Below are 12,324 nucleotides of genomic sequence, written 5' to 3'. Positions count from 1 at the left end.
TTCCTGATGCCCCAGCAACTCCTCCATACACGTTCAGCTCAGCCGAACATGTATGTGTATTCTCGGGGTAAAGCATAGGAAGATGCGGCCAAACTCATGTCTCCCCCGACATCATCTGTCTGGGAAAGAGTCAGGAGCTCCCCATAGATATTATAATATTGTCTGGTCTACCGTTCTCAGTGGATTTGCCCACAATAACACATGACTGCAGGGCTCAGACTACACAGGGTTTGTTTGTAGTCTGTAACCATGGAGACACACAGGTTTGCATAGGAACTGTTTTGCAAAACAGCGGGAGATTTTTAATCAAGGCTATTTGCAGAGTTGCTTCATTTTATATTTTGCATGCATCGTAGCGATAAAAGTCTACATACCCTTTTTCAATATACGATATGCCCTATAACCCATTGTATGGATTTGTACCTTTAATGTAAAGCCTGAAAATGTCTCATAGAAGCTCTGGTCAGAACATGCTGGATGTGAGATGGGACATTCTTCTGTACAATAGTAAGCATGTGCAGCCACACCCAGACAATAAAATATTACTGCATGGGGGAGAACAGTGATCTGGCAGAGGAGATATGGCGGTACAGCGTGTTATAATGCCAACGAACACAAAGCCTGGAACCAGGGCAGAGGAAGCGTGGACGCCTCCCAGACGTGTCTCATGCTCTAATGACACTCCCATCCTCAGGACTGCCAACATACACAGGGCAGCGCAGGCTGGGTATCTAAGCATATCATGTGGGATACTGTCTGCTAAACTAGTGTATCTAAGCCTATTATATGTGATACTGTGTGCTGAGGCAGAGTATCTAAGCCTATTCTATATGATACTGTGTGCTGAGGCAGAGTATCTAAGCCTATTATATGTGATACTGTGTGCTGAGGCAGAGTATCTAAGCCTATTATATGTGATACTGTGTGCTAAGGCAGAGTATCTAAGCCTATTATATGTGATACTGTGTGCTGAGGCAGAGTATCTAAGCCTATTATATGTGATACTGTGTGCTAAGGCAGAGTATCTAAGCCTATTCTATGTGATACTGTGTGCTGATGCAGGGTATCTAAGCCTATTCTATATGATACTGTGTGCTGAGGCAGGGTATCTAAGCCTATTCTATGTGATACTGTGTGCTGAGGAAGAGTATCTAAGCCTATTATATGTGATACTGTGTGCTGAGGCAGGGTATCTAAGCCTATTCTATGTGATACTGTGTGCTGAGGCAGGGTATCTAAGCCTATTCTATATGATACTGTGTGCTGAGGCAGGGTATCTAAGCCTATTCTATGTGATACTGTGTGCTGAGGCAGGGTATCTAAGCCTATTCTATGTGATACTGTGTGCTGAGGCAGGGTATCTAAGCCTATTCTATGTGATACTGTGTGCTTAGGCAGAGTATCTAAGCCTATTCTATGTGATACTGTGTGCTGAGGCAGGGTATCTAAGCCTATTCTATGTGATACTGTGTGCTGAGGCAGGGTATCTAAGCCTATTATATGTGATACTGTGTGCTGAGGAAGAGTATTTAAGCCTATTATATGTGATACTGTGTGCTGAGGCAGGGTATCTAAGCCTATTATATGTGATACTGTGTGCGGAGGAAGAGTATCTAAGCCTATTATATGTGATACTGTGTGCTGAGGCAGGGTATCTAAGCCTATTATATGTGATACTGTGTGCTGAGGCAGGGTATCTAAGCCTATGATGTGTGATACTGTCTATTAAACCAGGGTATCTAAGCCTATGATGTGTGATGCTGTCTATTTAACCAGGGTACCTAATCCTATGATGTGTGATACTGTGTGTTGAACCAGGGTATCTAAGCCTATGATGTGTGATACTGTCTGTTGAACCAGGGTATCTAAGCCTATAATGTGTGATACTGTCTGTTAAACCAGGGTATCTAAGCCTATGATGTGTGATACTGTCTGTTGAACCAGGGTATCTAAGCCTATGATGTTTGATACTGTCTGTTGAACCAGAGTATCTAAGCCTATGATGTGTGATACTGTCTGTTGAACCAGAGTATCTAAGCCTATGATGTGTGATGCTGTCTATTGAACCAGGGTATCTAAGCCTATGATGTGTGATGCTGTCTATTGAACCAGGGTATCTAAGCCTATAATGTGTTATGCTGTCTATTGAACCAGGGTATCTAAGCCTATAATGTGTGATACTGTCTGTTGAACCAGAGTATCTAAGCCTATGATGTGTGATGCTGTCTATTGAACCAGGGTATCTAAGCCTATAATGTGTGATGCTGTCTATTGAACCAGGGTATCTAAGCCTATAATGTGTGATACTGTCTGTTGAACCAGGGTATCTAAGCCTATGATGTGTGATACTGTCTGTTGAACCAGGGTATCTAAGCCTATGATGTTTGATACTGTCTGTTGAACCAGAGTATCTAAGCCTATGATGTGTGATACTGTCTGTTGAACCAGAGTATCTAAGCCTATGATGTGTGATGCTGTCTATTGAACCAGGGTATCTAAGCCTATGATGTGTGATGCTGTCTATTGAACCAGGGTATCTAAGCCTATGATGTGTGATACTGTGTGTTGAACGAGGGTATCTAAGTGTGTAAAAATGATATAAATAAGTAATTAGGTTGAGGCTCTGTCCACATCGGGCAGCACAAAAATCCGCCATCCCAGATACGTGATGGTCTCATACAATTCTTGGCTAACATTACTTGACGTCTATAGAGCAGGAAAGAGCGCACTGCATAGAAACGGGAGGAAGCTGTCTACAAGGAAGCTGTTGCCCATAGCAACCAATCACAGCACAGCTTTCATTTCATATTCTGCTGTTCACAAATGAAAGCAGCTCTGTTATTGGTTGCTAAGGGGCCTCAGAGAGATTTCAGCAATTTCCATGTAACCCGGCCTAGTTTTGCCATTATGTAGGGCGGCCTGCTTGCGGGAGGACTACTTTTTATTTCCCATGACCTTTTATATAGGACAAAAACGCCACAAATAAAATGTTTGTTAGATTAAAATGTAAGACTTCATGAATTCCCCACACTGGGCTCAGGCCCGCTGGTCTGTGTGGTATATCATGTCCTCTAGATAGCAGGATGGGGTGTGGGAGGCGCACGCTGGCACCGGCCGGGTCAGCTATGTGGAAATCGCTGAGTATCAGACGATAGCTCCTGGTCCGGACACACAGACTGCAGCAATACATGTGAACGGTGGAAGACATTGATCACCTATCCACCGGACCCCACAGCGTACAGGAGGGGAGTCACCGGAAACTGGGATACTGCTTAACTTCCCGCTTTTATGTTGGCAAAAAAATCTAAACAGATTGATATCTTAATTTAAAACTGTATAGCGGTCAGAGTTGAATTTTTCTGATACAAAGGTCCAAATGCCCTGCATAGACAGTTACATGATAAAATTCTGTCCACCTGTAGTGACTAGGGGTGAGCGAATCGAGCTTCATATCCAAGATCCGAAGTTGATTAGTTCCTAATCTTCATTTTAATGCTGTGCGGAGACCTGTCTCCATACACCATCAAAATGTATGTGCTGCGGCGAGTTCGTTAAGTCCAAAGTCACGCAAAACTTCGGTGAATAACGTCGAGCTTCAATTCTACAACTTTAAAAACATTTTAAAACAGGAATCCAAAGTCTGTTTCGGTACTGAGATAACAGCTGGTAAGGTGTAGAATCAAAACCCTAAGGCCCCTTTCACAAGGGCGAGTATTCCGCTCGGATGTGATGCGTGAGTTGAACGCATTGCACCCGCACTGAATCCTGACCCATTCATTTCTATGGGGCTGTGCACATGAGCGGTGATTTTCACGCATCACTTGTGCGTTGCGTGAAAATCGCAGCATGCTCTATATTCTGCGTTTTTCACGCAACGCAGGCCCCATAGAAGTGAATGGGGCTGCGTGAAAATCGCAAGCATCCGCAAGCAAGTGCGGATGCGGTGCGATTTTCACGCACGGTTGCTAGGAGACGATCGGGATGGAGACCCGATCATTATTATTTTCCCTTATAACATGGTTATAAGGGAAAATAATAGCATTCTGAATACAGAATGCATAGTACAATAGGGCTGGAGGGGTTAATTATTATTTTTTTAACTCACCTTAATCCACTTGCTCGCGCAGCCCGACTTCTCTTCTGTCTCCTTCTTTGCTGATTGCAGGAAAAGGACCTGTGGTAACGTCACTCCGGTCATCACATGGTCCATCACATGATCTTTTACCATGGTGATGGATCATGTGATGACCGGAGTGACATCACCACAGGTCCTGTTCCTGCACACAGCTAAGATGAAGACAGAAGGAGATGTCGGCTGCGCGATCAAGTGGACTAAGGTGAGTTTAATTTTTTATTATTTTTAACCCCTCCAGCGCTGTTTTACTATGCATTCTGTATTCAGAATGCTATTATTTTCCCTTATAACCATGTTATAAGGGAAAATAATACAATCTACAGAACACCCATCCCAAGCCCGAAATTCTGTGAAGAAGTTTGGGTTTGGGTACCAAACATGCACGATTTTTCTCACGTGAGTGCAAAACGCATTACAATGTTTTGCACTCGCGCTGAAAAATTGCGCATTTTCCCGCAACGCACCCGCACCTTTTCCCGCAACGCCCATGTGAAACCAGCCTAAGTTATTCACTGAAGTCTCACACGACTTCAGACTTAATTAATTTTGCCTTCGCGCGGCGCATGTGAGGGCCGGATAAGATGCGGGTGCGTCGCGGGAAAATGCGCGATTTTTCAGCGCGAGTGCAAAGTGTTTTGGCATGTGCGTGAGAAAAATCGGCATGTTTGGTACCCGAACCCGGACTTCTTCACAGAAGTTCGGGTTTGGTGTTGTGTAGATTGTATTATTTTCCCTTATAACATGGTTATAAGGGAAAATAATAGCATTCTTAATACAGAATGCTTAGTAAAATAGGGATGGAGGGGGTTAAAAAAAAAATTTTAACTCGCCTCATCCACTTGTTCGCGCAGCCCGGCTTCTCTTCTGTGGCCCCCGTGCAGCACCGCGCCATGTGAACAGTTGTCAAAGCTCACCTCACCTGAAGCTCTCAGGAACTCCAACTGAGCGCATGGTAGGTTCATTTAACCCCTTCTGCAGAATACTTAGCTAATTAAAATCACCTGGCCGAATGGAAGGAGTGCTGATCCAGGGACTGAATCTCTATACATATATTATATATTTTTTTTTATATATCTATAGAGATTCTGTCCCTGGATCAGCACTCCTTCCATTCGGCCAGGTGATTTTAATTAGCTAAGTATTCTGCAGAAGGGGTTAAATGAACCTACCATGCGCTCAGTTGGAGTTCCTGAGAGCTTCAGGTGAGGTGAGCTTTGACAACTGTTCACATGGCGCGGTGCTGCACGGGGGCCACTGTGCTTTTTTTTCTGGCTGGTTGGTGGGGCCCAGTGCTAGGTATGGCATAGTCAGGCAGCAGGGGTGCTGTTTGGCTGCTGGGTCCCGCCGCCGGCCGGGATGGCGCCACAGCGTCGGTGTTTGCCGTGCAGCGCCACGCCACTTTTAGGTTAGGACCCACTCATAGAGGCAACCTTGGTGTGGTGAGTGGGCTTATGCCTTTTGATCAAAATATACACTAATGCCTCATTCAGCATGTAGCATAGGAGGCGGTACACATGCGATATTTAGTGCTGTCTTCTGCAAAAGTAGCAGGGATGAGATCAAAGCATAGCAGCTGGATGTGCGATTCATTTCTTTTCTCCTTTTTTTAAAATATATGCATACAGTTATATACAGCCACCACTAGAGGGAGCTCAGTAAATTACTGCATACAGATATATACAGCCACCACTAGAGGGAGCCCAAGAGCTTACTGCATACATATATATATATATATATATATATTCAACGAATAAAGAGGCAGCACTTCCAGTAGTTCGGTGATAGGGTGACGACCCCAAACTTTATTCCAGCTACGTTTCTGCCTTCTCAATGAGGCCTTTGTCAAGCTACAACAGTGCTATACTGTGGGGTTTATATACCCACAATCCAATACAAATTTGTGCAATTAGTGAAACCACATGTGCACAATAAAATCACATGATCATCAGAACATCACATTATCACATGACTCTCTGTGTATACATCTTTAACATATCAAAAAATTCTTTATACAAAAATCGTAACATCATTCAAAAGTGAAAAGCCTAGTTCATAGGTGTTGTATCCGATTTCTGATTGAACTTTTGTGAACTTAATAGTGCTCCATACATTGAGGGTTAAAATCAACTTCACGATGCAGCTGCATCATATTAAACTTTAAAAACTTTTTGAACTCACCGTCATGGATCAGCCAAGCGCGCCGACCTCAGCGTCCCCCCGTCAGCCAGGCGCATGTGCCGCGTCATGCGCCACCCGTCTACCTCACCACGTCGCCGCGTCATCACGCACGCACCCTGGAACGCAAACTCGCCCAGTGGAGCGCATCGCGTGTGTAGCGGCGGCGGGGGGAGGGAAAGAGGAAACACATGACCGGACACATAGCCGGGGCGTCAAGGGGGCGTGTCAGTGGCTATGGTAACGCAGTGTACATCAATGCAAAAAGAAGGGAACATCAAGAACGTCACACAGCACAATGCAGTCCAACCAACCTGTGCCTAGATGTGCGAATGGGCCCAGGAAAGGCGACCCCCACAATATCAGTATCAAACTGACGTAGTGACGCCCCCGATGTCCATAAGCATATCCAGAGTGTAAATTCTGTGCAGTTACAATGGGAGGGATCCATCCCATCTCCATGCACTAAAATTAGGTATACATAAAACCAACTCTTGGCTTCTGGATTCCCGGTCAGAGCTGGCATCTTATACCACTTTAATGAAAATTGATGCAGGTCGGATTTCCCTGACTTGCAATGTGTGACGCGTCATAGACCACTGATCACCGTTGTGTCGGCGCACCGGGGTGGTCCACGTACGGTGTAGTCCAATCATAAGACAAAGGGTCATTAAATTCTTCGAACTTCCATCTGTGAATAGACCAAAGGTATATAAGTGTATTTATCATACAATAGATTCAAAATAGCACTGTTGTATATCCTCCCCACTCGACTAAACGAATATTATCACCTCCACATCTGATGAGCAAGTTACACATTACCTATCCACATAATTCCCATCTACATTCAGCATTGAGACCTTCAGGCCTAAGTGTGCGCAACTTACAGTCATGTGAAAAAATTAGGACACCCTTTGAAAGCATATGGTTTTTTGTAACATTTTTAATAAATGGTTATTTCATCTCCGTTTCAACAATACAGAGAGATTAAAGTAATCCAACTAAACAAAGAAAACTGAAGAAAAGTCTTTTCAAGATCTTCTGTAAATGTCATTCTACAAAAATGCCTATTCTAACTGAGGAAAAAGATAGGACACCCTTGCCCCTAATAGCGAGTGTTACCTCCTTTGGCTGAAATAACTGCAGTGAGACGGTTCTTGTAGCCATCTACCAGTCTTCGACATCGGTCTGAGGAAATTTTACCCCACTCCTCAATGCAGAACTTTTTCAGCTGTGAGATGTTTGAGGGGTTTCTTGCACGTACAGCCCTTTTCAAGTCACCCCACAGCATCTCAATGGGATTCAAATCTGGACTTTGACTTGGCCATTCCAGGACTCTCCATTTCTTCTTTTTCAGCCAAACTTTGGTTGATTTACTAGTATGTTTTGGGTCATTGTCATGTTGCATTGTCCAGTTCCGCTTCAGCTTTAATTTTCTAACTGATGGTCTCACATGTTCTTCAAGCACCTTCTGATACACAGTAGAATTCATCGTGGATTCTATGATGGTGAGCTGACCAGGTCCTGCTGCAGCAAAGCAGCCCCAAACCATGACACTTCCACCTCCATGCTTCACAGTTGGTATGAGGTTCTTTTCTTGGAATGCTGTGTTTGGTTTACGCCAAACATGTCCTCTGCAGTTGTGTCCAAATAATTCAATTTTGGACTCATCTGTCCAAAGAACATTATTCCAGAAGTCCTGGTCTTTGTCAACTTTATCTCTGGCAAATGTCAGTCTGGCCTCGATGTTTCTCTTGGAAAGCAAAGGTTTCCTCCTTGCACACCTCCCATGCAAGTTAAACTTGTACAGTCTCTTTCTGATTGTAGAGGCATGTACTTCTACATCAACAGTAGCCAGAGCCTGCTGTAGTTCTCGAGATGACACTTTAGGGTTTTTGGAGACCTCTTTTAGCATCTTGCGGTCTGCTCTTGGGGTGAACTTGCTGGGGCGACCAGTCCTGGGCATGTTGGCAGTTGTTTTGAAAGCCCTCCACTTGTAGACTATCTTCCGGACAGTGGAATGGCTGATTTCAAAATCTTTTGAGATCTTTTTAAATCCCTTCCCAGACTCATAGGCTGCTACAATCTTTTTTCTGAAGTCCTCTGACAGCTCTTTTGCTCTCACCATGGTGCTCACTCTCACTTCAACAGTCAGGAGCACACCAAACTAAATGTCTGAGGTTTAAATAGGGCATGCCTCATTCAACATGCAGAGTAACGATCTACTAATTATGTGCACCTGGTGTGATATACCTGTGTGAGATCTGAGCCAATTTAAGAGGGAATACATGTGAGGGTGTCCTATCTTTTTCCTCATTTAGAATAGGCATTTTTGTAGAATGACATTTACAGAAGATCTTGAAAAGACTTTTCTTCAGTTTTCTTTGTTTAGTTGGATTACTTTAATCTCTCTGTATTGTTGAAACGGAGATGAAATAACCATTTATTAAAAATGTTACAAAAAACCACATGCTTTCAAAGGGTGTCCTAATTTTTTCACATGACTGTATGTATCCACATAATCTCACGTTGTTTCAACTTTTTCTCCCTATTACCTCCCCTTTTAAGTGGGGGAATATGGTCTATCACCCTAAACTTCAGATCTTTTTCCCTGTGCCCAGCTTCTACAAAATGCTTAGGCACCGGGAGATCTTTCCGTTTTTGACGGATGGAATACCTGTGATAGTTCATTCGCGTCTTCACGTCACAGATCGTCTCCCCAACATATAGGAGACTGCAGGGGCATGTCAACATATAGACGACGAATGAACTATCACAAGTCAAAAAATGTCTGATCTCAAACACCCTATTGGTCACTGGGTGTATAAATGTTTCTCCCTTCAACATATAGCTGCAGTTTACGCAGTTCAAACATGGATAGCTACCTAGTTTTTTCCGACCCATGTAAGTCTGAGCCATGGTTTTGTCACCTGCCACCTCTGCTCTAACCAATTTGTCTCTCAGACTGTCAGTTCTCCTGTAGGACATCAAGGGGGGTATAGTGAATTCTTTCACATGGCCAAAGTTGCTACTCAATATAGGCCAGTGTTTCTTAACAACTTTTGCTACCTGATCACTGCCTTCAGTGTAGGTGGAAATAAAAGGTATTCTAGCTTGTTCAGTCACTTTCTTGGGGCTCCTAGGTTTCAGATCACCCAGATGTTTCTGTATTAATCTCTTAGGATACCCTCTGTTTAGAAATTTTTCAGCCATCTCCGATAGTCTTTTGTCTTTTAAAATAGGATCTTTTACAATACGCTGGATCCCTAAGAACTGGCTCCGTGGTAGAGACTTGACCATAGGCCGCGGGGGGCAGCTTTCAAATCTCAAAAGCTTGTTGCAATCCGTCGGTTTAATGAACAAGTCTGTTACCAACCTATTGTCTTGTTTCCTCACCATAGTGTCCAAAAATTGGACCTGCTCGGTGGAGTGCGTCAGAGTGAACCGGATTTCAGAATCCATATTGTTCAAAAATTCATGGAACTCGGTCAATTCGCCCTCAGTGCCATCCCAGACCACGAACACATCATCTATGTATCTCCACCACCCCAGCACATGGCTGAAGTGGTGGGACACATAGACGTGCCCAGCCTCCAGGTCTGACATGAAAATGTTGGCATAAGTTGGCGCCATGTTTGACCCCATAGCGGTTCTGCGTAATTGGAGGTAGAAGCCATTTTGAAAAGCAAAATAATTGTATCTGAGCACTACACCGAGCAGGTCAATTATGAACTCCTTACATTCATCTGTGTAAAGCGTCGAGATCAGACATTTCCTGACAGCCTCCACACCCCTATCATGATTGATAGAGGTGTAGAGGCTGACCACATCAAAAGACGCTAGTATGGTCATAGGTGTAATTTCAATTCCAGCAATTCTATCCAAGAAATCGCCTGTGTCCTGAATATACGATCTAGCCGAACTGGCAAACCGCCGTAGAATCTTGTCCAGAAAGATCGCCAAATTCGAGAACACAGACTCCCTCCCGGAGACTATGGGCCTCCCTGGAGGTTTACACATGCTCTTATGAATCTTAGGTAACACGTACATTAGTGGTGTCTTGGGGTGTGTAACCAGCAAAAAATTGTACAAGGACTCATCAATAAGACCTCCTAGTTTAGCTCCATCAAGTACCCTGGTGATAACTTTGATCACGTCAAACTTGGGGTCATGATTCAACCGTTTATACACGAGAACATCACCTAGTTGTCTCTGAATCTCAGAGATATACCATGCGGTGTCCATTACAACAACGGCTCCCCCTTTGTCAGCGGGTTTCACTGTGAGGGAGCCGTTGTTGCATAGTTCACCCAGGGCATGTATCTCAGCGGATGTCATGTTCGGGTGCTTGAGCCCACTGGTTTGTGATGAATCCTTTAACCCTTCTATCTCAACTTTTACTGCATTAATGTACGCGTCAATAGCTGGACTTCTAATCTGGGGCGTGAAGTCGCTCTTCACGTGTAATCCAACACCGTGAAGGGAGAGTTCACAACCTCGTGCATCAGTATTTACAATAGACTGCTTATCAGAAAACCAGACCTTCAACTTGATATTCCTAAAAAACTTTTGCAAGTCGACCTCAAGCTGAAACCAGTCAATACCCACTGTAGGACAATATGATAGGCCCTTGGCCAAAAGTTCAGTCTGTGCAGTTGTCAAGACATGGGAGGATATATTTACCACCACTGATGATTTCTCTTCCTCGTGGGCCGATTCCTTGCTGTGCGCTGATCTTTTTCTCCATCTGTACTGCCTTTGTCCCCCACGTCTGGTCCTTTTGGATCTGGAGTGGGGCCTAAAAAACGATCATCACGCCGCTGTTCCATTTGCATGGATCCCACTTCTGTGGCTGTTTTCATTCTCTGGGTAGGATTACTGCTGTTATTCCTGGTATTGGTGGTGTTGCTATAATTAGGTTGTCGTCTCTGATTTTTCTGTTCCTGCCATGTGTACACATTTCCCCGCTTGTAGTCTTCCTCATCTCGCAGCCATTTACGCCGTTTAATCAATTCTTGCTCTTTTCTGAATTTCTCCAGGTAAGCAGAACAATTGGTTAGATAAATGTCATAGTCCTGTATAGGGAGAGCATCTTTCAATTTGACATCAGCTCTTTCAAACTGTTCACGTGTTGCTCCTAATTCGTGCTGCAAAAACTCCAAATTTTTGTGGTATTATATATATATATATATATATATATATATAGCCACCACTAGAGGGAGCTCAAGAGCTTACTGCATACAGATATATACAGCCACCACTAGAGGGAGCTCAGGAGATTACTGCATACAGATATATACAGCCACCACTAGAGGGAGCTCAGGAGATTACTGCATACATATATACACAGCCACCACTAGAGGGAGCTCAGGAGATTACTGCATACAGATATATACAGCCACCACTAGGAAGAGCTCAGGAGATTACTATATACAGATATATGCAGCCACCACTAGAGGGAGCTCAGGAGATTACTGCATACAGATATATACAGCCACCACTAGAGGAGCTCAGGAGAATACTGCATACAGATATATACAGCCACCACTAGAGGGAGCTCAGGAGATTACTGCATACAGATATATACAGCCACCACTAAAGGGAGCTCAGGAGATTACTGCATACAGATATATACAGCCACCACTAGAGGGAGCTCAGGAGATTACTGCATACAGATATATTACAGCCACCACTAAAGGGAGCTCAGGAGATTACTGCATACAGATATATACAGCCACCACTAGAGGGAGCTCAGGAGATTACTGCATACAGATATATACAGCCACCACTAGAGGGAGCTCAAGAGCTTACTGCATACAGATATATACAGCCACCACTAGAGGGAGCTCAGGAGATTACTGCATACAGATATATACAGCCACCACTAGAGGGAGCTCAGGAGATTACTGCATACAGATATATACAGCCACCAATAGAGGGAGCTCAGGAGATTACTGCATACAGATATATACAGCTACCACTATAGGGAGCTCAGGAGATTACTGCATACAGAT

The sequence above is a fragment of the Bufo bufo genome, chromosome 4, assembly GCF_905171765.1.
Source record: "Bufo bufo chromosome 4, aBufBuf1.1, whole genome shotgun sequence".
Classification (NCBI taxonomy): Eukaryota; Metazoa; Chordata; class Amphibia; order Anura; family Bufonidae; genus Bufo; species Bufo bufo.
Note: the sequence above shows the minus strand (reverse complement) of the source record.